Here is a 25,673-nt window from a genome sequence, read left to right as displayed (position 1 = left end):
ATATGATGAGCATTTTGTATAAGTAGCCTCAATTCCCTGTTCTCCAGTCTGCCCCTTTGTAGCATGGAGATAATAATGAGTGTATCTCCTTGGGTTACTGTATTAAATGAGTGAACCTGAACAAAAAGTTTCCACGATAGACACACCACATTTTAAAAGTACACGTCTTCCCCCCTTTCCCTCCCTCCCTCCTCCCTCCCTCTCTCCTTCCCTCCCTCTCTTGTCTTTCTTGACACGGTTTCGATACATAGACCAGGCTTGAACTCATAATCCTCTACTTCAGCCTCCAGACTGCTGAGATACATATTTATATGTATGCCGGCCCATGCATTTACGGAAGCCAGAGAAAGCATCAGCTCCCTTAGAGCTGGAGCTGCAGGAAGTTGTGAACTGCCTGAGGTGGGTACTGGGAACCAAATTCTGGTCCTCTTCAAGAGCAGTGAGTGTTCTTAATAACTGCCAAGCCATTTTTCCAGCCCTGAGGCAGTGCGTTTAGCAAAAGGTGAGTCATCAGAACAAACAGCAAAAGGGACAAGCAGTGAGTATGCATGTTCTGAAGGGTATAGGGGTAGACATGTCTGAAGTGCCAGGTTTGAGACTAATTGATCATAGAGGGCCTTTAACATATAAACTGATCTCCAATATCTCTTATTTTTAAAGCTTATAATTTTCAGCTGGATATGACTGCTAGAATAAACCTTTGTGCTTCTAACATTTTTTAGAGATGTACTCACAGCTATATAGTTATATTCTGGCCAGCAAGGTATTATTTATGTGTCTTTGTTATAGTACTTAGGGAGCAGCCTTCAAAAGAAAAAAAAAGAAAGATATTACTATCCTTCCTACTGGGTGGAATGCTGACCCAGTGGCTGGAGCTGGAAAAACCATTTGGAATTGTGATGTAGCATTGATCCATGTGGGGAAGCTAGGTGTTTAGAAGTGCATAGAGAGGGGATACAGTCGTTCTGAGTTCCAGAGATTAAGGAGTTAACACACTAGCCCTGGACTTTCTATGGCTACATTAGTGTGGAATCAATATTTATCTTGTTTAAGCCACTGAGATTCTGACTGTTTGGTTACTGGCAGCTGAACACTTTTTAGAACTGATCTAGGAGATAACAAAAGCAGCAGGTGGGACTGAAAGCCTGAATTAAAAAAAAGTGCAGGTGAAGCTGATGCCAAGGATGGGAGACATGCCCTGAACATTTAATGCTCACGTCACAGCTGCTTTCAGAGACACCTGCAAATGGAAGAACCTGATCTTTTTTTAAACACTTCTTACTTCTCTGACTCTCCATGGATATCCTTTTTTTTTTTTTTAAGTATCTTTATTTTATGTGTATTGGTGTTTTGCCTGTATGTCTGTGTTATGTGTGTGCAGTTCCTAAAGAGGCCAGAAGAGGGCGTAGGATATCTTAGAACTGGAGTTACAGATCATTGTTAGCTGCCATGTAAGTGCAAGGAATTGACTCCAAGTCTTCTGGAAGAGCAACCACCTCTCTAGCTCTCTGTGAACATATTACTTCACGCTTAGCACCATTGTCTTTCTTCTTCTTTTTAAATTAAATTTTATTTTTTTTAACTTATTCATTTTACATCCTGCTCACTGCCCCCTCTCAGTCACCCTTTTCCTACAATTCTTCCACCATCCCCCTTCCCCTCTTCCTCTGAGCCCATGAGCCCCTGAATATCCCCCCATCCTAGCACATCAAGTCTCTGCTAGGCTAGGCACTTCCTCTCTCACTGAGCCCAGACAAGGCACCCCAGCTAGGAGAACACATCCCATGTACAGGCGACAGCTTTTGGGACAGCCTCCATTCCAGTTGTTTAGGAACCACATGAAGACCAAGCTGCACATCTGCTACATATGAAAGAACCATTTTCTTTCATGTACTTGTAGCCCAGCTTTCTTACAAAGCTCTTTGCCCCCTCTATCCGTCAGTGCCATGAAACACTTTGGCCCATGTGCAGCTGTGTTCGGAATGTCTCTGTTGTCTGTGGCAGAGTGTGAATTAGAGAGAGGATTGGTGTATCCTCTACTTTGCATCTCTCTTTATTGCTTCAATTACGAAACGTATCATTTATCCGCACAATCATGCTAACATCCATAGTCTTCCAGCATCTGAATTGAACTGGACTGATAAACAATTTTCTCCAAATCACTAGAGCACACATACTGACTGAGTGATTATGTTGGATAGACTCTAAGATGACACTTAACAATCCTTATTTGATGCTTGGTTGCTGGCTACCTTAGAAGCTTGCTTCTAAGCAGGAGAGCATGGTTAAAATGATTGGAACTAATTTCTGTGACTATGTTGTATAAGATTTTAAAAGAATTTATTTTTATATTTACATATGTATACACACATCTCTGTGTTAGTGTTTGGTGTACATGGAGCCTAGAAGAGGTTGTTGGATAACTGGCAGCTGTAGTTTCAGGCAGCTTATTGCCACAATGTAGGTACTGGGAACTGAACTTGGCTCTTCTATAAGACCAGAAAGTGATTTTTTAAAAAAATAATTTATTTAGGGATGGAGAGATGGCTCAGTGATTAAGAGCACTGATTGCTCTTCCAGAGGTCCTGAGTTCAGTTCCCAGTACCCACATGGTGGCTCACAACCATCAGTATTGGGATCTGATGCCCTCTTCTGTTGTGTGTCTGAAGACAGATACAGTGTGCTCATATACATAAAATAAATAATTATTTTAAAATAATTTATTTATTTGCATTTTATATACATCGATATTTTGCCTGCATATATGTCTGTGTAGGGGTGTCAGATCCTCTGGGACAGGAGTTATAGAGACTTGTAAACTGCCTTGTTGGTTCTGAGGATTGAACCCAGGTTGTCTGAAAAAAGCATCCAGTGCTCTTAACCACCAAGTCGTCTCCTCAGTCTGCAAGTGATTTTTTAAAAAAGATTTAATTTCTTGATAATTTAATACATGAGTACTGTGTCCACATCATTTCTAGGTTCCCTCTTTCCCCTCCAGCTCCTCCTGTGTCCCCTGCCTCTCAGAGATCCCTTCTTTAAGCTCTTAGTCATTGAATTCTCTCTCTCCAGGCCCAATTGTTACATAGGATTTTAACTGTCTTACTAGCTGATTTTGACTACAACTGTCACTACTTGCATATTTTGATAAAGCAAGCAACCAAGTTGAAAGGACTCACATGGTAAGGAATTGAGGGTATCTCCTACCCAATGACCAGGAGGGAGCCAGAACTTTCAGTCCAAAAGCCAGCAAAGAATGAACTTGAATCAGTAACTACATGAACTTGGAAATGAATTCTTCACACAATCATCTAATTAGAGTTCAGTCAGTCCTGGCTGACAACTTGATTGTATGAGGAACCTCAAAACAAGAGACATAGGTAAGCCATATTCATATTTCTTACCCTGCTCCCCCCCCCCAAATAAGAGATTACAAATGGTTATCTGTTTCTGCTTCTAACTTTACGGTCATGTATCACACACCCATAGATAACTTTCCTACAAGTCCAAATCTCTATCAGGGATATTAACTTATGTAACTATTTGCCTTCAGAGATACTAAGTAGGTCACTACTTCAGCAGTGACAGAGGTCTAGATTACTGTTTGCAGGTACAGCACAGCCTGAACAAATACATAATTGGTGGTGAGTTTGTATGTGTTCCATAGCACAGCTTCATGTAATGCTAGATTGATTCTCTGGCTTCTTTTCTTATTTTGTCTTGGTATGCTCTGTTCCTTCTAAGGTTGTCCTGGGGATCCAAGGAAGGTCAGTTATGAAGACTCCAGATGTTTCTCTGGAAGGTTCAATTTGCCTATTTCATTGGCTTTGACAGAACCATTCAGGTCTCCATTTTGACTTTCCAACATCTAGAAAAGGACTCCCTTCTGAATTTTAGAGATGCATAGCTCTATCCTTCCTGTGAGCTACTTTTTCTAAACTGAAGGTATTTCTGAAAATTCTATGCACCCCCCAAAGCTGGCTAGTGCTTTATCTTCACGTTCCATTTTCATTTAGTATAGTTACTCATGCTATAGTGTTGTCAGTCATTCTCAAATGAGAGCGTGTGTGCTTTTTACCCTTCCCAACTTCCAAGATCTTTCAGATATATTAATTAAAAATTTGATGACATAGCTAACTGGCGGTGGCGCAGCGCGTAAGGCGGCCGCCTGCAGAGGGCGCCGGGCCCTCTGCGCTCTCTCTCTACCCGTGCGTTCGAATCCCACTCAGTCCCATTTGTCTCCTCCTGCGTCTCATGGGAAGAAAAAAATTAGATGACATGTTTATTTTTGGGTGTGTGTTCATGTGTACCCATGAAGTTCAGAGAAAAGCTTTCCTAAACCAGTAGTCTCCTTGCACCATGTAGGTCACTAGGGGTTGATCTCAGATCATCAGGATCGATGGCAAGTGTCTGATGGGCTGACCTATCTCACTGGCCCTTTAATATTTTTTTTTTTTGAGATAGGGTCTCACTATGTAGCCCTGGCTGGCCTGGAACTCACTATGTAATTCAGGCTATCTCAAATCTACAGTGATTGGATTGCCTTTGCCTCCCAAGTACTGGCATTAAACACACGAGGAACACATCTGAGTTTTATGTATTAATGGGGTTCTAGTTTATGTTTTAATATATGAATGTAGTATACACCAACAAAATCCTGAAAATGGCTTTTAAATTTTACTGGTAGCTGTAAAGTTCTCTCTTGGAAACATATTTATTTTATTATAATTTGTTCTTTTAAAATTACGTGTGTGTGTGTGTGTGTGTGTGTGTGTGTGTGTGTGTGTGTATGTGTGTGTGTGTGTTTGCATGTGTACTTGTATGTGTGGTATAGGAGTGTACCATGGTGCTGGTGTGGAGGTCAGATGTCAACTTATGGAACTTGATTCCCTCCCAACATGTAGATTCCAGGAATCGAACTCATGTCTTCAGGCTTGGCAACCTCCACCCATTGAGCCATCTTTTTGTTGTTAGATTTTTTTCAAGACAGGGTTTCTCTGTGTAGCTGTGGCTGTCCTGGAGGAACTTTTTCTACAGACCCAGGCTGTCCTGGAACTCACAGAGATCTGCTTGTCTCTGCCTCCAGAGTGATGGGATTAAAGGTATACACCACCACAGCCTGCCAGTGAGCCATTTTTACCAGCCTTGGATATGTTAAATTTTTCTATCTCTTCCTAACAGTTGTGCTGCTGTTGTAGAAATTATTTTATCTCAGTAAAGGAGGGGTGTGTTTGAGATTAAATATTTACTAGAACATGCCATTTTTCTTAATATATATATTCAGAATGAAAAAACAAGGTCCCAGGATATTTTTTATGACATGAGCCATGTTTTCCACAAACATCCATTGGTTATTCATCTACTATGGGTTAGTTACTAGGAATACAAAGAAGACCTGGGCATGGAGTTTTCCCTCCAGAAGCTCTGTAAAGTACAAACACAGATAAATAAATCAACACTAGGAATGGCACATGATGTCATTCTTAATGAACATGTATAGAGAGGGCTGTGAGAGAAAATTGGTAGGAGTAAATAAATTCCCTGTATAGGTAAGAAAAAAAATTGACAGGGTCTCACTTCATAGCTCTGGATGACCTGGAACTTGCTGTGTAGACTGCATTAGCTTCAAACTCACAAAACTCCCTACCTGCTTCTGCCTTTCCAGTGCTGGGATTAAAGATGGGTACCACCTATGCCCAGATAGTAAGAGATGATTTACCTAGAAGGTAACTGAGGAGATGAGCCTCTAAGCCTAAAGTAAGATTTTTGTACCCAAGAAAGACAGTAGAACATTCTATGTAGAAATAGCATAATATCACACATGTTCAAGAAGATATTTTCTTTAAATAGAATGTACTATGATTTTAAAATTGATTTCAAGCGGTTTTCTTATGCCTTCTTCCGAAGTTTCAGGGCTACTTCAAATGATTAAACACACATTATGGTGTAAATTTTTTTTATCCTTCAGATGAATACTCATGATCTGAAAAGTAAAACTATATAATTTTAGGGATACTAGAATGAATGGTTTAAATTTGGATTTCTCTGACAAAATCAGGCCACCATGTGTTCTGCAAGATATTAGTCTACAGATGCTATGGAGAAAGAATTATTCTCACAACCATTGACAATCTGAGAATGAAATAAGCGTGTCTGAAGGTTTCTTCATGGATTTGCTGGCACGTTTGAAAGCAGTGTCATAGGAATTCAGTCATTCCAGAATGTTTGCATCTTTTAGCTGTAAGTAATGGGAATGGCACTTTAGACAGTACATGTATTGAGGGAATCATTTTGAAGGACCCTGGAGTATCTCATGGAACCAAAGGAAAAGTGAAACAAGGCTTTGTTTCTTAGTCCATGTTCTGTAGCTGCAGTATAATACTCAAGGCTGGATACTTCATAAAGAACAGACGTATAGGTGATGATAACAACACCTTTAGTTCCAGCTCTCAGGAGGCAGGCACGGACAGATCCTTGAGTTAAAGGCCAACCTGGTCTACAGAGCATATTCCAGGATAGCTAGGGATGTTACACAGAGAACCCCTGACTTGAAAAAACCAAACCAAACCAAACCAAACCAAACCAAACCAAACCAAACCAAAACAAAACAAAACAAAAACCAAACAAAAAGAACAAAAGTTTGTTTAGATGATGATTTGGGGGATAAAAGTCTATGACACATGGATCATCTCTTTGACCTCTAGTGAGAGTCTCCAACCTGCCTCATAGCGTGGCAGATGGTGAGGCAAAGGCCGTACACACAGAAGAGGGAGAGTTCACATGGTACCATAGAACGTAAGAGGGTCGAGATCAGGGTTTGCTCTTTAATAACTGTCTACTCTCATAAAAACTATCTAGGGCCTTTCAAGTACTACATTATTTTCTTCTGAGTATAGTTTTCCCAGCAGCCTTGTTACCTTCCTCAAAGGGGCACCACCTAAACACTCCCACACCAGAACCAAGAATCTAGTTCATGAACCCTTGTGGGGCAAATTCTATATAAAATATGGTAGGTCCTGGGCAATAGCAATAGCAGAACTCACTTAATCTGGACCAAACAAGGAGAAAACAGGCTTGGTAGGCATGTTTCCTTCTAGCCAATTATTGCCATACAGGAACTTGGCCTGGTGTTTCTAGATCCAGCAAAGCCAGAATTATGAGTTTATTATCTGACATTGCCTCAGTTTTTAATATTGGCAACTAAATCAAAACTTAAAAATACTAACAGTTCAAGGGTCAAACAAAACATGCCTATCACTTCTGTTTCAAAGGGCTACCACCAAACTGACTCATTTCCAATAGACGGATCTCTCTATTTTGCTCCATTCTAAGTTTACCCTTTCCTGGCATGCGATTTTTAGTAACCCACCTAACATCATACTCTAAGTCAGTCCTTTCAGCTATTATTGGAAGTCAGTCACTTAACACAGGCCTGGACACGGGGAGTGACCATTTTTATGCGTAACAGAAATCATTTGGGGAGACTAACAATCATACCAGCATTCACTAAGTTTTTAGGTACATGCTAAGCACATAATGTTTACTTTCCCATTTCATAACAACTTAATCAAATACCCATTTCATTTTACAGTGAAGGAAGAAGACTTGAATATTGTTTTTGTTTTTTGAAACCCATGTTGAAATTGAGTTCCCATTATGAAACATGAAGAGGCAGGACCTTTAAGAGATTAGAACTTTGTTCATGTAAATGGATTAATTCATTCATATGTCTAATAATGTTATTGGGTTCTTTTGAGAGTAGGTTTGCTATAGCCACAAGCTCGGTTAAGTCTTTGACTATGTGACACCCTGAGATGCTACAGGAGCCTTACAGCAAGAAGGTCATAAGCACAATCATCACCTTTGCCTTGGATTAAAATCCTTGCACCAAAATAAGCTTCTTTAGAACTGTTCCATTCTGTGGTATTGTTATCAGCAACAGGAGAAAGAGACAAAGAGATTAAGACACATATGTGGCAGCTGGGAACTCAGGCGATGTATTCTCTGATCTTGGCCTCTTCACTACCTCACATGGCATTCTAAGACAAAGGAGTTTTGAACCAAACAACTACCCCACTTGCTTGATGGAGCAGGCAATTTCAGGAAGCATATGGATGACAGAGTTAAGGATAAGGAACTACTGACCTTCCATATTCTGACATCCAGGAAACTGTCTTAAGCTGGAAAAGTGGCTTCCTTGAGGTCACAGAGCTAAGGTAAGGAGCTAGAATCCCTTCGTCATCCCTGTTTTTTGAACACACCTCTGACTCTCAACCAACCAGGTGACCCATATCTGTGTTCCACCACACCTCATTTATAGGTTGTCTGGTACTTACAAGTGTTCAACCTTTCAGTCCCAGTCTCTTGGCTGTAATTCTGTGAGAGCTACCTTTTTATCCCAGATGTGCCTGTTTATTTATGAAAGTCAAGGGCAGTCCCAGGATGTTTTCCAGAGCAGGAAGCATACTGTTTCCCGTCTACGCTGCTTTTCCTCTCCACATTGATCTCCCCACTAGAGAAAAAGCAGAAACTTCCCCACACTGCTTAGTAGGACATAACTAGGAAGTCAAAGGTTAAAGTTTAGAGGACAACATTCCCTGTCATTTTCACTGTGCCTTGAGGTTATCCTTATGTTTAAAAGCACATTCCAATTTTAGAAATGGGCGAAGGGGAGTTTAAAAAGAAAATATTGGGTCTAGTCTTTACATTTGCCACTGATGCATGATATTTGAACCTTGCCCAAGAAACTAGTGTTCTTAGCAGTGAACTTTCACAGAGGATTCTGTGTTCTGAAATGTAGACTATGAATAGGGTTTTGTAAATCCAAGAATCTTCAGAAGATGTATAAACATGGGGGGGGTGCAATGACTTAGAAAGAGTGGTCAAAGATCTGATCAGGTAGTTAATGAAAGTCATGTTCTTAAAGAAAAATTACAAACCATTGCCATATAATTCTTACGATGAATGGATAATTATACCATGTCAGGAACACACGGTGGATAGCATGTATTTTTCCAAGCCCTTACAAGCCACATGAAGGTTGGGAGGGTGGTTCAGACAGTAAAACACTTGTGGGATAGAAGGAGAGAAATCCTGAGTTCTACCCTCCCCCCACCCCAGCTTTCCTGTGAAAGCTGAGCTCACCACTCTGTGCCTGTCATCCTAGCCCTGTGGAAACACAGACGGGAACTCTCCGAGGCTTGCTGGCCAGACAGTGGAGCTGAATCAGTGAGCTCCAGGTTCACTGAACCAGGTTCCAAATCAAAAAGCAAGATGGTGATGGCTCATACCTTTAATCCCAGCACTTTGGAGGTAGAGGCAGGCAGATCTCTGAGTTCAAGGCCAGTCTGGTCTACAAATAGAGTTCCAGGATAGCCAGGGCTACACAGAGGAACCCTGTTTTGAAAAGAAAAAAAAAAAAAAAGTTGGGAAGTGATTGTAAAAGAGATCCAATATTGATCTCTGTCCTCCAGATGCATGTGTACATGTGTTCGCAGAACCCTCTCTCCACAAACCCACATGAAATTCATGAATAAAACCACAGAAAGTTGGCATGGGAGACAAAGGCTATGGCCTGAAGGAGAAATACGAGAGGCATCTATGGCAGCTGAGATATCAGGAGATTTAAAAGAAGGCTGGAATCCAATCAAAGCCAGGAACTCAGTAACCACTCAAGCTAAGGAGCTGATCTGACTGTTCGGGGAAGCTCAGCTGAGTGAGGAAACTGCAGTGATTGGCTGGCAGCAGGCACTTTCTTGAAGAAGAGTTCTGTTTTGTTGCGATAGTTAATATTCTTTTGCAAGGCTATTTAGCAATCAACGTGAAACGGAGGGAACAGCTGCGGCTTCCCAAATACTAGCAGCAAGACAGAAAGTGGGAGAGCCGTTGTGAATAATGGTTGCAATCAAGCAGGGTTTCCAGGGTTATGATTTTGATCAAGTTCAATGTCAGAAGCACTGCCTCTGTGCGTACAAGTGTAGTGGTACAAGTTTATGTCAGCATTTACACTTATTCACGAGCATCCAAGTACACAAATGCACAGAGAAGAAACCAGGGAAAGATTTTGGAGAAGGAATCATCAGGAAGAAGGAAGAGAATGAGAGACAGAGACCCTGTGGTAGGAGAGGATAGAGGGAGAAAAGAGAGATGATGGAGAAGAGAATAAAACAGGTTAGTTTTCATTCCAAGGACCAAGGGTTAAGCATCCTACCATATCTTACCACCTATATCAAGTAGGTAACTCATTTTTTGTTGGATTCGTTTGTTTGTTTCTTTGAGATAGGGTCTCACTATGTAGCCCTGGCTAGCCTGGAACTCACAGAAATCTGTGTGCCTCTGCCTCCCAACTGCTAGGATTAGATCTATGCATGGAGCCCATGCCTGTTAATTTCAGCATTAGGAGACTAAAGCAAAGAGAATCTTGAGTCAAAGGTGAGCCTGAATCCTTGAATCCTACACTAGTTACATTGCAACAAATAAGTGGAGCATATGAAGGTCTCCTATGCACATATGATTACACTGTTAAAAAAAATAGAGTATTGTTTTCTTCAAGAATTCTTTACCTTCTTCCCTTTTCCTTTTCTCCTATTTTTCTTATTTGTACTTGTCTTTTTCTATTGAAATGTCAGTCCTAGGGGGACAAATGAGGACACATCCATCTCATTTGCAACGTGTAGAGATTTGCTAAGGGTTAGTAACAGTGTGCTAAACAAGTTACACCAAGGTTTATTTCTTGTGCAGGTGACATGTTGGCTATACACCGGTTATGGCTCAAGTCTATTTGTCTTCACTCTGGGACATAGGTTTGCAGAAAGAAGAACAATCTGGGATATTAATGTTCTCGTGTCAGTAAGAAGACAGACCGCAGTGATATGACTCTATGGCTCTAAAAGCCTCTGCTTGGAAGTGACACAGTCCCTTCTGCTCATATGTCAATGACCAACGTAAGTCATATGGCCAGACTTCAATTAAAGAAAGTGAAGTAGTATAATGCACCCCTAGGGCTGTGTGATGAAAAATTTAGCTGGTAACGCAATCTGCTACACTGCTGCATTCTCAGCACCAAGCAGAATAGTTCCTGGAACAATGTACATCGTCCTATTAATGATGCCATGTGTCCCTTGGCTGTCGGGAAGCTTTTTTTTTTCTAGTGTGTGCTGTGAGATTGAATATAAATACTTCCCTGTGGTCTGTATTGTGTGTTGCAGAAAATTTATATTTTCTCAATTGTGTGTAATTTGTAAACAAAACACCTTTAGGAAACATTGCTCTCTTTATTGCCGTGTAGCATACAAGTGAAAACCACGTGCCATTTTAATTAAATGGGAACTTCAAGAAAAGTCTACTAGGCTCTTTCAAAACGAATTGCTTTCTTTAAACTCCTTCAACATAGAAATCTCAAAACCACCATTAGGTGAGGGAAGTTCAGAGCTGGGTGAACTAAAGGCAAGGGCTTTTTGAGCTTTTCTAAACAGCACAGAGAGGTGGCGAGATTGTTACTCATTCAGCCTATATTCCTGAAAGGTCTGAGAGAAGCACTGACCCGTAAGACATGAAATAAATGGTAGACTCGTAACATGCCCAACACTGCATTTGAATCTTTTTTTTCTTACAATGCTGGGGGTAGCCAGGGCTTTGCACACACCAGGTATGCACCCTAACACCAAATTGTACCCCTAGGCACCCCCCCATTTGAATTTCTGGTGCTTATCCCCTGCCCCTAGGTCTACTCTATCTTTACTCTTTCCAATTTCGTGACATGACAACTTTCCTTCAGTAGTTGAAGCCAGACACTCTCATGTTGTCTTTGAACGTTTCCTCTGTCTTCATCTCACTCATATTCCATTTCTAAATATCAGCATGTCTGGCAGGTCTATCTTCAAAATATATCCAAAAGTGTAATTTTAAAAAATCATTCCCATTGCTATCACCTTGGTCTAAGTACACCATCATCTCTTGCTTGGATTAGTGATCTATTCTTGCTGTCAGCTCTTGCTGTGATGCTATTTCTAAACAACCCCAAATGCCAATTGCTTACAATCAACATTTATTTTGCTTGCTCAATGGTCTCGGGTCAGCTGGAATAGCATTTTCTTAAGGCTTGGAGTCAGTGTTTGCATCCTCTCCATATATCTCCTCTGTGAAAGACCAGCAGCCAGCTGGGACATGTTCTTTTGGCAGATGGCAGGTGCACAAGAGGCCGTACTAAATCATACAAACATTTATCTGCTAGCATCATATTCAATGGCATTCCATAAACACAACAAGTGACACAGCCCCAATGGGGTAGCAAAATGTGTTCTGCTTGCTCTGCAAGGAATTATCATGAAGCCATACGTAATGGAATGCATATAAGATTCTGCAGCAGGAAGTGAAAGTGTATAATGTGTCTCCTAACTATTCTTGTTTTTGTTTAAGGTCTAAGCTGGCCTGGAATGTGTCATGTAGCACAGGATGGTCTCAAACTTGTGATCCTCATGCCTCAGTCTCCAAAGTGCTAAAATTACAAGTATGTACCACTATGCCTGTACTCGGACACCATTTTCCTGTGTATACTATTTATTTGTTTGTTTACTTATTTGCTTGCATGCTTTTGAGATAGAATCTCACTCCATAGTCTTGGCTGGCCTTGCCCTCTCTATGTAGAACTGGCTGGTTTCTAACTCACCCAGACCTGCCTGCCTCTGCCTCCTAAGTGCTGGGATTAAAGGTGTGTGACACCACACCTGGCATTTGTGTACACTTTTTTTAAAAAATGGAATTCCTTAATAATGCAATTCCTTCTGAGTAAGGGGAGAAAAGCAAGTGTGTCTATTTTATGGCTATTCGGTTCTATGGGCAGTGAAGTGATGTGAGGACTCAGAACCAAATGTCTGTTGTACTCTTCCCATCTGCACACATTTACCTGCAGGGAAGTAGAGCAAGGCCCACCATTCAAGTTTCCGGAATTGATTTTATCTCTCCTCCCTTTGTAACACACATCGGTAGCTATCAGTGGCTACAGGCAAGAGGTTGGCCAAGAAGGCTAGTTTTCCCCAAATGGGTCTCAGTGGTCAGCTTTGAAATAAACTGATTAGGGAGCCCCTTCAGGGTCTGCCCTGTAAAGTTTCTGGGATCTAAGAAACTTTGCCAAGCTACTGATTGGGGTCCTGAAAAACTTGGCAGGATACAAGCCTGTGAATGGGTTTCAGTTTTAGCTATATTTATACAATGACCAGAACAGCTGACAGAAACTACTTAGGGAGGGAAGGTTACATATGGCTCTCAGTCTCAAAAGATGACCACCATTAACTGCTTCTTTCAGTATATCTGCCACATGCAACTTCATTCATCAAATACCTGAATCTATATTTTTTTTTGTTTTAAATTCAGTCTAGGCTCACACTTTACTTTGAATGATAAAATATCATGCCAGGCCCACTTTTAGGTCTGTTTTTTTTCCCCAAGTCGGGAGTTTTCTGTGTAACACTTTTGGCTGTCCTGCAACTTGCTTTATAGGCCAAGATGGCTTTGAACTCACAGAGATCTGCCTGCCTCTGCCTTTCCAGTGCTGGGATTAAAAGCATGCCCCATTATTCTCTGGCTAGATTTTGGTTTTGTAAGGTCTAAAAGTTTCCTCCTTATTTCTAAGACTACCATGGAAAGAAATCTGTTTATGCTGAAAGCACCTTGCTGTGAAGAATTTTAATGTAGTAAGGCAATATGAAAGAGAATCAAAGAACTCAATAGACAGGAGACCAGAGGCCCCCAATAGAACTCCTCTTCTCTGCCTTAGTCAAGCCATCTCAACTATGTGCAGCCTTTGGAACCATCCCAGCTGAGGATCTAAGAAATATAAAGCCAATACAAGCCATGGGTGGTACTGTGTTGAGATTCTCAGCCCACAGAAGCATAAACTAGCAGCATGGTTGTGGCTTTGAGCCACTAAGTTTGGATGGTGTTCTACAACAACAGAAAACATGAACAACAGATTTTGAGCAGCATGAAGCAGTTTAGGATGGTGACTGTGAGCCCAGGGTAAAGGCTGCCTGGATACCAGCCACATGACCTTAGGCAAGTCCCTGAATCTCTCTTTATTCTTTTTCTTTTTTTGGCTTGTCTTTAAAACAGAGTTAATAATATCTCCAATCAGAGTTGTGATGATTGTGTGCATGCACGTAAAACTGGTTTACTTTAGCAGGGTGCATAATAAGAGCTATGTAAGTAGGTGCTGTTGTGCTGATGACAGTAATATGTTATTTCCATTATGTACCAATCATATTGTCATCTCATCTACTTTATTCAATCCCTGGAACCCCTGAGGAACAATACCATCCAAAATACCCAAGTAGGAAAAAAAATTACCGTTCCCCTTGATACTAGTCTTTGTACAGAGAATGCACTCAGGATTTTTGGGTTCAATTAAAGGCCTCAAATCATTTCTGACTGGCAGGGGAAAGAGCTAGATTTTCCCCCCTCCTCCATCCAATTTTCCTCTGGATTTCCATTTTGCGTAGGCAAATGTTCAAGTTTGCATTCTTCAAACATATATTCACAGGCTGTCATGGGAGCAGGGGGGAAAGACAATTCAGAAACCCACTGGGAGGCAGTGGAGGCCAAGGCAGAGAAGGGGCCTCAGATAATCTACAGCATCGATAATTCACTGGAAGAATCAAAGGCTGGTGTTTGTAAATTGCTACTTGACAAGCTTTTCCAGGGGCCTGAAAAATTCGTGTGGCCTCTCCAAGTTCCCACCGCTGCCAGAGGGCAATAGTATAGACCCTGGGAAAGACTGGCTTCAATGCAAAGTAAAGTAGATAATAAGTATTTGCACCCCTCCTTGTCACTCTCATGGGAATGCAAGCTGCCAAGGCTGAGGGGAGTGGGAGTTAAGTGTTCATCTGACTAATCTGTACATCAGCAGGATGCAGCCTGGGCCCAGGTAGTGGGAGGCAATGGAAGGAAAGAGCTGGGCCCTGCCCCTGAACAGAGATGTGCACACAGGGCTTGGAGGGTTTAGAGGATGTGGCCAGAACAGGAAGTCAGAAAGAGGGAAAGGGTCAGAGGGCAAAGTTCTTCCTCTGCCTTTGCTTATCTCTCGTACCACCTGTATCCACTTCCTTTCCTTTTTCCACTTCCTCTCTCCTGTCAGGCTAAGTCTTCTACCCCCACTACACTTTCTTCTTGTTTACTCTCCAAACATTAAAAAAAAAAAAAAAAAAAAAAAAAACCCGATATCCCTTCTCTGCTGCGTAATGCTCTTCTATGTACTCAGGAGTGTCCTTTCCTTGAAGAGCTGAGCTCATTCTAATCAAAACCCCTAATGCACGTTCAACTGGGAAAAACAAGAAAGAACTGCCTGAGGGCTGGGGAGATGGCTCAGTTGGTAAAGTGCTTGCCACACAAGCTTGACGGCTCCTTGATGGCACATGCCTACCATAGCAGAGATGGATAGGAGGATCCTTTGGGCTCGCTGGCCAGCTAGTCTAGACCAGCCAATGAGTTCCAGGTCAGTGTGAGATTCTGCCTCACAAGAATATGATAGGATAGTCAGGAATGGTGCTGCATGGCTTAAATTCCAGCACCTGAGAGACAGAGACAAGAGAGTATCTGTAAAGGGGGACCAGGAGAGAGAGGGCAGTGTTTGGGATGTAAATAGATAAATAAATAAAGAATATCTGTAAGTTTGAGACAAGCCGGGGCTAAATAGTGAGACTCTGTCTCAGAAATAAACTAACTGGCCATGGTGACACACACAGGCAGATCTTTATGAGTTCAAGCCAGCCAGGGCCATATTGTGAGATTCTGTCTCAATAAATAAATAAACAAGCACACATAAATAAATAAATCACACCCAAACACATGTGCTGGCAGGTGCACATGAGCACACACACACAGATACACACACACACACAGAGAGAGACAGAGAGACAGAGAGACAGAGAGACAGAGACAGAAACAAGAGAGCCACGTGAGTGAGGTCTGTGAAGGGTGAAAGACCAGGAAAGCTCTAGAATTGGTGTCTGGAGAAGCAGGGTAGGGAGAAATGGACAGGCTAGTTAGGACCGTTTCTTGGCTGCTGAAGAAACCCTGCAGCTTGCTTTCAACACCAAAGACCCCAGGGTGCTGGGTAGGGTCTGTAGCTAATTAACTACAGGTTTGTGGGGTGAGGATGTTGAAAGGCCAGTGTGGAGTGTGCTGAGAATGGAAAAAAACAAAACCACCCTCTCTCTAGGGAGCTACCGATTGCTGTGTCACTTAGCTCTCTGTGCATTCCAGCAGGGCCACTGTCTGCTGGGCATGTGATGTTTCGAGAAGCAAAAAATAGCCTGTGGTAGCTGCAAGAGGCTCTGTTTATAGAGTTCCGGCCTTCACACCACCTGTGAGTTACTCAGATCCAAGCAGTCCTTTGGGGGTTAAAAACAAAACAAAACAAAACGAAACAAAAAAATCAAAAACAAAACAGGCTTTCTCTGAAGAGCCCATGGGCTACAAAAGGTAGTGGATATCTTCGAGGTTAGGCCTTTCATCTTTCTCCCATCCATAGCATCAGGCCGGCTACCTCCTAGGCCCTCTCCTTCCTGGATGTGCCTTTGAGTCCTGAGTACTTCCACCATACCCTCCTCAGCAAAACTGATTCCCCTCACTTTCTCTTTAATTAAAAAAAAAAAGTACTTAATTTTTCTTTCTTCAGGTCTCAGTAGTGAGCCTAATCAAGCCTGGAGCCTACTATCATGTAGCCTTAGCTGACCATACAGTCATGATCGACCCGCCTCAGATAATGGTGTACTATGATTATAGGTGGCATTTCCCTTCTTTTTTGCTACAAGCCACCTGATGAACCTAAGCTGGTTTCAGCAATGCTAACTCTTTCCAAAATTCTGCTCCTACAGATCATGGTATTCTTGGAAGCTATCATGACAGGGTAACAGGTACCCCTCCCCAGCTAGTGTTTTGTTTGTATGGATTGGTTTTGTTCGTTTGTTTGAGACAGGGTCTCCCAACTTTGAGGGGCTGGCCTCAAAGTTGATGTAGTTAAGGATGACTTTGAATTCCTGTCTCCCCTTCTGGAGCACGGAGGTTACAGGTGTACATTACCACACATGGTTTATGCAGGATTCAGGATTGACCCAGGGGGCTCCATGCATGCTAGGCAAGCACTCTACTACCCAGGCTCTATTCACAGCCTAATGGGCCACCAAATTCTTTAAACAAGGAAGTTACAGGTAGTGTGACTCTCAGGCAGGCAGGTCATAAGTATACTATTTCTGAAGCATGGGGGTTTTTGTCTGGCAAGTCATCTCAGAAGTCTGGGTTAGCAGCTATAATCCCTGCTTACGTCTCAGACTAGCCTCCTTATACCCTTAGAGTAGGGATTAGACATTCAAAAACAGTCTTAGGGATCAGTCAGCCCTGAAACTGAAGGAAATCTAGTGGGTAGATAGCCTGATCTCTTTAGCAAACTGGAGAGTGTATACCTATCTGTACTATGAAACAGTGTGAAGAGGGGATAATAAACTGTCACAGAAAGCTTTGCCTCAGTGCTGGGCAGATAAGAAGTAACGAGGCAGAGGAGAGAATGTATGTACTATTCAAATAGGGCAGATTGCTATACAGGCCCAGCTCAATATTGCTATGTGTTAGACTGTGTAACGAGAAATGTCAGGGCTTTCAAGTTTTCAAGAGAACCCCAAGAGGTGATGCTTGTTAATGCAAAAATCTCCTCACTGTTCAATGTTATCATCAGTTAACTGGAAAATAGAATATAAATATTAAGCATGAAAGCAAAGCCCAATGCTTGGCCACATTGGGCCCTGAGTAGTGTCTGCTGGAGGGCATTGGAATGAATAATTTAGCATTAAATCAGTCCAGAATTCTTCTTTAATATTTATGGTCAATCTATATGTATAACTATGTATGTGGAGAAAGAGACAGAAATTGTACACATGGGGTGATATTTCAATACATATTCAAAATGAGTAATGATCATATCAATGCAATTAGCACAGCCACCAGCTCAGATATTTATCATTTCTTTGGGTTGAGAGCATCAAAAATCCTCTCTACCAGACATTTTCATGTACTATATTAATTGCTGTCACTCATAGTAACAGTACTGTGTGTATGGAGCACTATCCAACTGTATGCCTACACTTATTAGCCACCTTCTTTTAATTAATACCATCTCCCTACCACTAAGCTCATGGGGGCTACCTTCACCCTCTCAAGTTCAATCAGATCAACAATGTTTAGATGCCACATATAAGAGATCATGTGGTACATGCCTTTCTGGACTAACCGTATAATAGCTTCATGATTCATTCATGTTATCAGAATGTCTATAGACCCAGAATACTTAAGGTTGGGCATTTTTTTCTTCTTAAAGATAGCTCAGTGGTTAGGATCCCCAGCTGCTCTTCCAGATGACATAGTTCAATTCTCAACACCCACATGGTGGCTCCTCTCTGTAACCTCAGTTCAAGGGATCTGACACCCTCTTCTGGCTTCTGTAGGTACTGCACACATGAGCATAGACTTACACACAGGAGAAACACACATACACATAAAGACAAAAAAATAAAGTCGATTTTTGTTTGGTTTTGAGACAGAGTTTCTCTATTTAACTTTGGCTGGCTGAAACTCACCGAGATCTGCCTGCCTTTGTCTCCTAAGTGCAGGGATCAAGAGTGTGTGACACCCTGCCCACCAAGCCTATGTCCTTTGATGCTGAATATGTCTCTGAATGCTAAGGGTCATTCACCTATATTAGAATAGGTGCAGAAAATACTTATCTCAGGACTTAGCAGCTAGAGAATACCCCAGTTAGGAAAGCAAATCTTCAATGAAAATAAGTCAGTGTCCATCTCAAACTCAATCTTCATAGGAATCTCTAGCAGGACAGAAAAAGAGGCATTGACTCTGATGAACAGAAGTCACAAGAGGGAACTTGCTTGGAAGGTAAGTAATTTCTTTTTTGTCTAAAGCATTTATAAGTTATGACTTATAAATATAACTAATCCATGTGTATTAATTTTTTCTCACCATTGACTTTCTTTCTGCTATTCTGGGTTATATAGAAAGACTCTGTCTCAACTCAGTCCTAAAAATCTCCAAAACTATTTATTGAATATCTTCTGTGTATTGGATACTGTGCTGGCCACTCACATTAAACAACAAGCAAGACACATGCCACTACTACTATCCTCTAGAGCTAAAGAAGGTTAATCATATCCAGAGAAGGAAACTCATGAAGTACACTCTGTGATCTGGGACAATATATATGCATGGAGATGCCATCATATTCTGAGACTATAGTATAAGATTATGATTATTTTGTTTGGTTTGAGATAGGGTCTCACCATGTAGCTTTGGCTGGCTTGGAACTTACTGTATAGACTTAGCTGACTTCCAACTCACAGAGATCCACCTGCCTCAGCCTTTCTGGTGTTGGAATTATAGTTATATACCACTGTACCCTGTAATAGTATGCTTTGTAACAACAATAACAACAACAATGAAACAGAAGCTGGAGAGATGGCTCAGTGTATAAAAGTACATACTTCTCTTGTAGATGACCCAAGTTCATTTCCCAGCACCCATGTCAGATGGTTCACAACTGCCTGTAACTCCAGCTCCAGGGGGGTCTTATGCCTTTGGCCTCTGTGAGCAATGGCATTCACATGCACATACTCATACACAGACACACACAAATAATTTTTTAAAATAAAATAAAATCTTTAAAAAAGAGAGAAAGAGTTTGTGGGCCTTAGAATCTTCTATTTGACTTAGTTTTCTACCTGTGTGTCTTTGGGCAACTTCCTAATATGTCTTTATGCTTTAGTCGCTTGTATGAAAAGGAGATATAAGTAGTAGCTACTATGTACAGTTCTTAGCAGAGGAATTGGTACATGGTCCTCAGACACACCAGATTCTACTCTCTAGAATACTTGGGTTTAATTCCCAGAACCTACATGATGGCCCACTGTTGTGGATAGCCCCCGCCTTGTATTTTAATACTAATTCCCCTTTCCTGTGAAGAACTGCAGAGGAGGTGTGAGTCATTACACAGGTGATTTCTAGTGAACCTTCTGCCCATCTTAATTTGTAAAATAAAGGCTGGAGCCAGTGATTGGGCAGAGGAAGGGGAGGTGGAGATATAAAGATTGGTAGAAGAGAGCAGAGGGGAGGACTGGAGGAAGACAATGGAGGAAGCAGGACAACTGGGAAGTAGGAGTTAGAAGGACAGACACAGGGTCTGGAAAACCCTCAAGTTATAAGGGTCTCATAGCTGGGGAACAAAGTAGTGTAGGGGTATCTGCCCAATCTAGGCTTACAGAATATATTCATAATTACTGAGTTGTGTTTTCATTGACCGGTCCTATTCGGGTTGGAGATTTAAATATCACCGACTACAGCTCACTGCCAGATGTAACTCCAGATCCAGGGGATCTAATGACTTCTGAATTCTGTGGGCTCCACCATACAAGTGGTATAGATATATACACTCTGGGGCACACACAAACACAATAAACAATTTTTCAAAAGGAAATGTCAGATTCCCTTTCTAATCTCACATCTCTAATTGGAAAAAGATGCTACTAGCTTTCCCTTTGAGACATGTACTTCTGAGCTTATTTTTCTTCGTGGAGATGCAGTGCAAACTCACACAATGTTGTCTCTTTCTTTTAGCAGACCTTTATTCTGGCTCTGGCTGCATTTAGGGGTAATTCATGCATCTAACTTGCATGGGCTTTCAAGAGGTCATTAGCCAGTTTTTCTAACTCTGTGTTAGAGATAGCGTGTTGTTAGCTTGAAGTTAGCTATGGTAACATAGCTATATTTACACCACAGAAACTGGCAAATGTTACAAATCAGGATTTTCCACTCCCAAATCTCTGGTTGACAAACATTTTCCAGAATACTACTACCTAAGATTATATGGCCCAGGAAACTTATTGAGTCTCCTGGTGCATCCCCTGCGTTAGGGATACTGCTAAGGTGAACAAGGATTGGCCTGCGCTCTAAACTTTAATAGCTGTGCTTACTTTAAACTTCATATACACGCAGACTTGATGCAGAAATATTCTTTCTAAACATTATTCTAAAACAATGGGAACAATATATTTTTATTACATTTTTCTCTCCTCCAATTCCTTCCAATTCCTCCCTTCTACCCTACCCACCTAACTTTATACGCCTTTCTTTCTGTTTAGAACAAACAACAAACCAAACATTATTTTACACACACACACACACACGCACGCACGCACACGTGGAAAAAAAAGAAAAGAAAAAAAACACACAAAAACGAAAATCAGTGAACAGCTGGGCAGGTCATGAGCCCTTAAAATTTCTGCCAGATGAGGTCTAGAGCCTGCCTCCACCCAAGCTGAAGGACCAGCTTTTCTATATCAGTTTCCTGGGCTGCTCTGGCTTTGCTGGAAAACACGATTCTGCAGAGGCCTGCATTGAAGGCAGGCTTTCATTGCCAGTATTATTGATATTATTTTTTAAATGCTACTTTAAAATACTAGTTACATGCTGTGAGGGACCATGACATGTTTGAGTACATAAATTTACATCCAGAAAACTTTCCTGAAAATCTTATGGAGTTCTTGAGGCCTTCCATCCAGTGCATTGGAAGTCTTCAAAGGCTTGCTCCTGTTCAGCACAGCCTGAATATTTTCTGAAATTTATTGAATATCTTTCTTTGATAGTTGAAGTTTAGGTTAATTGGTATGTTGGCACCTGCAATTAAAGTAATTATCATGAGTTTTAAAAATAAAATGAAAATCAAAATAAACCAATGAGACAAAAAAAATGCCCAAATCAAAGCAAAATAAGACAAAAAGTCTACAAAAATACCATTGAACTTGGTTTTTGTTGACCAACTACTGTTGGGCATGGGGCCTGCCATGAGGTGTGGTGTTAGTATACCTAGTGAGACTCCATTGGAAAAAACTGATTTTTCCTTTGCCAGTGGGTATCAGTTGCAGACAGCTTCTTGATTAGGGGGGGAGCCTGTCCACTTCCCCCTTGGTGCAGTACTGATAGAATTGACCTCATCCTTGTCCCTACCCTACTCAGCCTTTCTTCCACACAATATTCATTCATCATTCACCATTTACCAGCTTCTTATCTCAAAATATACAAAATCCCTGGCTTTATGGAGCTGACATTTTGATGGGGCAACACAGGTATAAATATTATAAATATTAAACATAAAGTAAGCTAAGGCAAAAAAAATAAAGCAGGGAAAGGGATATAGGAAATATTTAGAGGTAGCGAGCAAGGTCAGGAAAGCTCATTGGAAAGTGATCGTTGCTTAAAGACTCAAGTGGGTAAACAACTTAATACTAATGGTTCATCCACAGATATCTAAGCAAAGAGAATCCCCAAGCTTCCACACTAGGCTTATGCATTGGTTAATCTATACATTCAGCCACAACCTATAGATTTAATGTCTCAAGCCAGGCGTTGTATGGGGGGGGGCGCTGAATAATTGTTAATACTTGCTGTGCTTACCGTGCGCAGAGCACTGATGCAAGCATTTTCCATGCAGCCATTCATTTACTCACCAAGACAATTTATAGTTCCATTTTACCGAGAAGAAAATTGAGGCACTGGTCCAGAAATGTTCAAGACATGTTACATATCCTCAAAAATCTCTCAATCTAGTGAAGAAAACAGATACATAATAATAAGGCCACCCTCCAAAAAATTGCATGTCTGATGACAAATTTAGATATGTAGGTAATTATAATATAGCCAAGCAGAAGGAAGAACATTTACGTTTTACAGTCTAAGAGGTTGGCTATGGCAGTCAACGATTTCTCCAAGGAGGCCATTGCTTTTTAAGAAGCAAAGAGAAGTAAGCAGTTTGCTATCCAATTCATTTTAAGATATATAAATGATGTCATCCACAACATCTTATGGTAGCCTCTTTTAAAGAACATAAGCCTCAGGAGATATTTAATCTCAAATTCCAGAAAAAGAGAACCCCAAAGCTTCACTTACAAGGGAAGGGAATATTTTTGATGCTATCAGCACTGTTAAGTCTATAACTAATTAGGTTTCTACCCTTACCTTAGCTACTAGACAGCTTAGAAAAAACAAGATAGCCAAAACAATCCTGAACAGTAAAAGAACTTCTAGGGGTATCACCATCTCTGACCTCAAGCTGAACTATAGAGTTAAAGAAATAAAAACATGTTCTTGGCATAAAAACAGACACATTGATCACTGGAATCTTATTAAAGACTGTGACATAAATCCACCCACCTATGGGCATCTTATTTTTGATCTACAAAAAAAAAAACAGAATTATACAATAGAAAAAAGAAAGCATTTCACCAAATGGTGTTTGTCTAATGGGATGTCTACAATGTAGAAGAATGCAAATAGATCCATATCTATCACTCTGCACAAAACTCAGGTCCAAGTGGATCAAAGATCTTAACATAAAACCAGATGCACTGAATCTGACAGAAGAGAAGGTAGGGAATAACCTTGAATGCATCATCACAGAAGACAATTCATTTTGAAACAGTTGCTAAGTTCTGTGTCTAAGTGAAATCTCTCTTCCTGTGGTTTTGGGGCACATGCTTTTGTTGTTGTTGTTGTTTTGCTTGCTTGCTTTTTGGTTTTTGAGTCAGAGTTTCTCTATATAGCCCTGGCTGTCCTGGAACTCACTCTGTAGACCAGGCTGGCCTCGAACTCAGAAATCTGCCTGCTTCTGCCTCCCAAGTGCTGGGATTAAAAGTGTGTGCCACCACTGCCCGGCCTTGAAACACATGCTTATCATCCCATTCTTTCTTCTTCCTCTTCCTTTTTCTTCATTATTATTATTTCTTCTATTACTACTAGATTTCACCTATTTAAAACTTTGTATTTCAAATTGTGGATGTATGTGCCTGTGACAGCAGGTGGCGATGGAGTCCAGAAGAAGGTATTGAATCTACTGGAGCAGTAGTTACTGGGGGTGAGCTACCAACATAGGTGCTGGGAATTGAAGTCTGTTTTTTTTCAGCAAGAGTATGATGTGCTCTTAACTACTGAGCCATCTTAACCAACCTCTAGCTTTTGTTTTTATATAACCACAATGTTAGGCCCTGTGCTGAGATCTTAACTGTACTTAAAGGTACCTACCTTATAAACTTGTGAAGAATATCACTTCCATTTTATAGGCAGAAAAACGAACTTCTGAGAGGTTAGGTAACCTGCCACGGTCACATGATTAGTAAGTCTGGGAGTTAATTCTGAACCCAGAGTACCTACAATAATAATAATATTTCATGACAACCATGCATTCACTGTGCCTCACTAATTACAACCTCTAAAACAACCTTGTTAGACAAATATTACTCCTATTTAATAAGGATATTAAAGTCCTGAGAGATTTATGACTTTTCCAAATTCATATAGCTTACTGGTAATGTAGCTTTCCATTTAAATTTTGGCTGGTGTTACTATGCTGATGGGAAGAGTTACAAAGTTAATATTTAAATCTTGGGTAATATAGCTTAAATGCCGCAGGACAGTAGATAGGCCAGATACATAGTTGTTGTTTTTAGCAGGTCACATCTTCCTAATGAGTCTTGTGAAAGAAATATAAACAATTCTCAAAGTTGACATTCCCTTCCCACTACAGCTGTTTCTGAAGCATTGGCCTTTTAACAGGTTAGAAGCTAGAGCCCTTCCTTCCAGAACCTTCTTGCCATTCTACTGATACTGCCCCTCATTTACAACCTCTCCCATACTTTAGTGCCGCAAAACAAACCGGGCATGTCTGAGAGAGCATGTACAGAGACATTTGGCCAGACCTCCCACCAAAGAAGCCCACAAAACTAGAAATGAATGAATCTGGGCTTGACAGGTCTGTTTCCACAAAGCATCATTCTAAACCACCATTGCCTTTTGAAGTCTCTCAGCCTGGCTCCTGATTCATGGGAGATACGCTCTGGCTTACAGTCTTGTCGTCTTACCGCACACAAAACATTAGTCTTGCAAGGTTTCCCACCCGCACTGACAGCACAGGGTAATCAGACAGAATTACAGCTCTGAGTTGGTTGTGATTATGAGATTCACACCATCTGAACTGCTCAAGCTCCTGTGTCAGTGTTCGTAGTTTGTCTTTTCTCAGAAACCGAGGGCACGTTTTACTTTTCCTGTTCTATATACATTTCTCCAAGAAACGTTGGGTTTCTGTTAACAGAAATCACTCATTTGGATCACTCACAAGTAGCACCTGCTGATAAAAGGGTGCTACCTATGGCAAAAGGGACCAGAACAGAGGCCGGTGATTGGGAAATGTGCAAGGTGTGTATAATTGTATCGCAGAGGGCTGGGTGGGGGGCTGGGGAGAGGGTTGTCTCCCAGTCTCTGAATGGAGACATTCTCTGAAGACAAGCACATTAATGTGTTTCAGAAAATGAGTTTGACATTCCATATATATAACTAAACATAACGCAATTTCTCTCACGATTTAATGTTTTCAATTAATCATTCAATCAATTATTTACAGGGTTTGGGACTGTTAAGATGGCCATAATGTATACACCTTTAATCCCAGCACTAGAGAGGCAGAAGCAGGAAGGTCTCTGAGTTCAAAGCCAGCTCGGTTGACAGATGGAGTTCCAAGACAGCTAGGACTACGAGAGACCCAGTCTTGAAAAATAAAAGTTAAAACTATTTAAAGA

The 25,673-nt window shown here is 41.1% G+C and overlaps 1 pseudogene; it reads left to right on the top strand.

The window, feature by feature from the left end:
• The first annotated feature begins 325 nt into the window (after positions 1 to 325).
• Positions 326 to 21,703, top strand: LOC117695069 (NADH dehydrogenase [ubiquinone] 1 subunit C2 pseudogene; annotated as a pseudogene).
• The last annotated feature ends 3,970 nt before the right edge of the window (positions 21,704 to 25,673 follow it).

The sequence above is a fragment of the Arvicanthis niloticus genome, chromosome X, assembly GCF_011762505.2.
Source record: "Arvicanthis niloticus isolate mArvNil1 chromosome X, mArvNil1.pat.X, whole genome shotgun sequence".
Classification (NCBI taxonomy): domain Eukaryota; kingdom Metazoa; phylum Chordata; class Mammalia; order Rodentia; family Muridae; genus Arvicanthis; species Arvicanthis niloticus.
The sequence above is the reverse complement of the archived record's forward strand: the minus strand, read 5'-3'. Positions and strand labels throughout refer to the sequence as shown.